The following is a 4,291-nucleotide window of genomic DNA, read 5'->3' as shown; positions in this document are numbered from 1 at the left end:
AGGGAGGAGAGAGAAGAAGGGAGGGGGGGAGATAGAGATGGAGAAAAGAAGGAAGAAAGGGAGGAAGAAATGAAGAAATGAAGGAAGTTGAGAGCACGCACAGTGGGTGGCACCTGGCAGGGCCCTGGCATTGCTCCACCTGAGCAGCTGACAGCCAAGAATCACAGTGACTCAGGAAACTGAATGCTCAGGCGTGGTACTGGGCGTGGTGCAGTCCCCAACAAGCACGGCCAAAGGAACTGAAAAAGCCACAGTTTCACTGGACTGCTGTCCTGGCACAGCCACAGGGGGAGCCCAGAAGAGCACAGCTGGTGGCCAGCCACCAGGCCAGGCTTATGTCTCGCCAGGTGAGCGGCCTCCCTCCTGGGAAATTGCCTTCCTCCGATCCAGTGGTTCTCAGTGCCACCCTGGCAGCTCTTAGGATCATGTATAATGCCTGAGGCTCCCCCTGCGGGGAGGGGTCTGACAGACTTGTGACGGATCTGGGTAGTTTGTAGAGCTACCTCAGTGAAGCGGGGCCAGTTGAGGCAAGTTTGAAATTTGTGTTCAAGGTTAGAAAACAAAAAAAAGGAAGAAGGTTTGCACCAAAGGAATAAACAGATAAAGGTGTGAGATGAAGTGTGTGTCACTAACTATATGGGGACATCCAATAGGCCGTGAAATTTTAGTATTTCACCATTTGGTCAATTATACGTCGATTGAGCTGAGAGAAGTTTCCTGAAGCCTGACTCTGCGACATGCTTATAACAAAGCACAAAGAGTCCCACGGCACAAAATAAATGTTCTGTCCTTGTCACTTAAATATGTATGTACGTATCTACATTACATAGGCTGTGTTGTTCATGAGGGCTAGTGCCTAGCAAGCAAAATAATGAGAATAAAGATGCAAACAAAAGAGGTCAGCAGAAAAAAGTGTGTGTACCATGATTGTAAGGGAGGGGGTCGAAAAGAAGGAAATGGAAGGGGAAAAAATGAACAGGAAAGAGCAAAGGACAGAGAATCAAGGATTAACCGGGGCTCTGTCTGAGGGTAAGTTCCATCATGCGTGAGGGCAGTGAGGTCCTGCAGGTGGTGGAAAGGGGGAAGTATTTCCAGGCTCTCAAATCATGAACAGAGGGATCAGATGGGCTCTGTATGAGCTGAAGTGAATCCTGTGTGTGTGTGTTTCAGTGTGTGTGTGCGCGCGCGCGGGGGCGGGGGGGGGGGTGGCGGTGAGTGCACAGGGGAGCGACCAGGGGCTCTGGGTGAGTGGCAGAGACAGAGGAGAACATGGGCCCCAAGGGAAACAGATGTGCCTCATGCCCAGCTCTGCGCTGGGTCCTCCGAGGTCCATGGGGAAGTTAGGACACAGAGAGTCTTTCTCAAAGAGCCCAGGTCCTGCACTCAAGATGTGACCAGAAGGTAGGAGAGTACCTTGGCTCTGTTTTCAGGAAGATCTGAAAACAAGATGAAGTATAATTTAAGCAGCTCCCTAAAGTCCATGTTAGCCAGGCATCCATCATGCAAGTGAGAGGGGTCAGGGAAAGGTGGACGGGTCTTGAGATCTGTGGAGAAGCATGAGAGATCCGGTATTCCCATGTAGGAACATGGGCCCTCTTGGCTTAACCTTCAATTTTTTCTGAAGCAGCCACAGATATGGATTTTTATGCAAAATCTTTTAAATGTTGGCAATTAATATCAAAAGTTGGGGGCTATATTCCACTCATAAGTTTCCAATCCATGTCTGTAGTTTAGATGTAAGAACCAGTTTGACTCATTTAATAAACTATGGGGATTAGGCTGTCCTAACCTCAGACACCATGATTCCTGTCCCTTTGCAGGCACAGAGGGTCCGTTGCTAACCTAAATTCACATGGTCCATTTGTCACCCACTGGTGACAAATGCACAAGTTGCAAATCCCTTGAAGAATGTTGTTTGTACTACATCTTATTACAGTAGTTACCCATTGCGGCATAACAGATGACCCCAACACCTATTGGCTGAAAACAACACTGAAGACCTGACCGTTTCTGTGATTGTGGATGCTATGCCTGACTCAGGTTGCTTCTGGATAAAGGTACTCATGAAGTTGCAGTCATGCTGTTGGCCAGGCCTGGGACCCACGTCTCTAGTCACTCACGTGGTTGGTGCAGAAGTCAGTCCCTCGCTGGCCATTGGAATGAGGGTCTCGGTCCAGTGCTAGCTATTGGCTCTCCCACAGGCACTGCAGTCTTTCAAACCTCTTGCTTTGCACACTCCTCCACTCTTCTCATGTTCAATCATATCAACTTTAATTTTTTTTTAATTATACTTGACATTCATATTTATTTATGTTTTATATTATACTAGTAGCCTGGGGCACGAAATTCATGCACTGGGGTGGTAGGGGGAAAGGGGCCCCTCAGTCTGGCCTTCACCCTCTCCAATCTGAGACCCCTTAGGGAATGTCCAACTACCTGTTTGTGCCCACACTTTATATATATATCCACTGAGCCAAACCAGTTTCAACTGTGCCCACACTTTTAACAGATAACAGCTCCATTGTTGTTTTTTTCTTATGCTTAAAATAATTGGAATTAGTAGGTATTCAAAGTGTGTATACATTTGGGGGGGACACCCTGTATATCTCTAGTCAGTGGTGAAAGAAACCAACAGCAGATTTGGAACCTCAAGACAGGGAACCTCGCTCACTCCCCACATGTCTCCCCAGTTCACTTTCCCCCTAAGTGGGCAACAGGAGAATCAACGTTTTCTCTCATTAATTCGGAAAAGCACGTCCTGTCACCCGCTGCCCAGCAGGAGTGCGCTAGGCCCCAAGCAAGCGAGGCTCAGTCAGGGCAGCCTTCGCTCATGGGTGCTGGCACCCAAAGTGCACATTCCTCCTCTACAGTCACCCCGACTATCCCACTGTTTCACTGAGAGGACGGAATTCCTCTCCGCCTCTGGGTTCTTGATCTTGAACGCTGACCAAAGGCACCTCAATGAGGGCCGCCCGCCCACCAGGTGTGTCTGTCTGCACCTGCTCCTGCCTCAGCACCTGCATTAACCCCCAAGAGGTGATCTTGTAGCTGCACTGGCCTCTGTGGGAACAGGGCATCACCACTCCGCCTTCTCACTGTCATCTCACAGGCGCCCACCCTCAGCCAGAACACCCAGACACTCTCCAAAGGACGTGAGTGCATCGGAGGGGATGTGTGTACATCCTGTGGGGGTGTTAGGCATGCTGGGTTGATGGAAGTGCAGTGGAGAGGCGGGGGGGACTTGTGCACGCCTTGGTTTGCAACTGTTGCAGGCACGGGAGGGTGACAGTATGCTGGGGGATGTTCGCATGCCAGAGGGGGATGTGCACACCAGAGGCCTCTGGCTTTGCAGATCCGCAAACCCCCATGGTGCGGCCAGGAGGACGTCAGTCTGGCCGGCCAGAGTGGCTGTCCCTGTGATCCTGCACCTTCTGGGCCAGGAGGCGGATCTTGCACAGCCACTCCTTGGCGCTGATGGCCTGCAGGCACTACTTCAGCTCAGCCTTCAGGCTCCGCTTGGTGCACTCACAGGTGTCACCATCACCATGTGGGGAGTACAGGCCGCCCCCTGCCGACCTGCCTCCCCTGTCCAGAGGCTCTCTGTGCTGCTACCTGCCCAGAGTGACTGGGGCTGGGCAGAAGCCAGGCGTCCTGCCCTGCCCAACCCCAGGTGGTCCGCCCCTGTTCGAGCTGCCGCCCCGCCAGGAAGGATCACGGATCTGGGTCCTGGGACCAAAGACAGCCTCAAGTACTGCCCCCCACCCGGCAGGGTCACAGACCAGTGTCTTGGTCCCATGGACAGCCTCAAGTACTGCCCTCCACCTGGCAGGGTCACACATCCGGGTCCTGGGACCGCAGACAGCCTCAAGTACTGCCCCCCACCCGGCAGGGTCACAGACCAGTGTCTTGGTCCCATGGACAGCCTCAAGTACTGCCCTCCACCTGGCAGGGTCACACATCCGGGTCCTGGGACCGCAGACAGCCTCAAGTACTGCCCCCCACCCAGCAGGGTCACAGATCCGGGTCCCGGGACCACGGACAGACTCAACGCTGCCCCCCACCCCCCAGAACATGGATCTGGGTCCCAGACCACCAACAGCCTCAAGTACTCCCTCCCATCTGCCAGGTCACAGATCCGGGTCCGGACCACGGACAGCCTTCAGCACTGGCCCCCCGCCCGGCAGGGTCACAGATCTGGTCCCAGAGCGCGGACAGCCTTGCCTGCTGCCACCTGCCTTCAGTATACAAATTAGCCACCATCTTGTTGCTTCAGTGTGGGGGTCCCCACTGG

Source organism: Myotis davidii, unplaced genomic scaffold, assembly GCF_000327345.1.
Source record: "Myotis davidii unplaced genomic scaffold, ASM32734v1 scaffold1820, whole genome shotgun sequence".
Lineage (NCBI taxonomy): Eukaryota > Metazoa > Chordata > Mammalia > Chiroptera > Vespertilionidae > Myotis > Myotis davidii.
The sequence above is the reverse complement of the archived record's forward strand: the minus strand, read 5'-3'. Positions refer to the sequence as shown.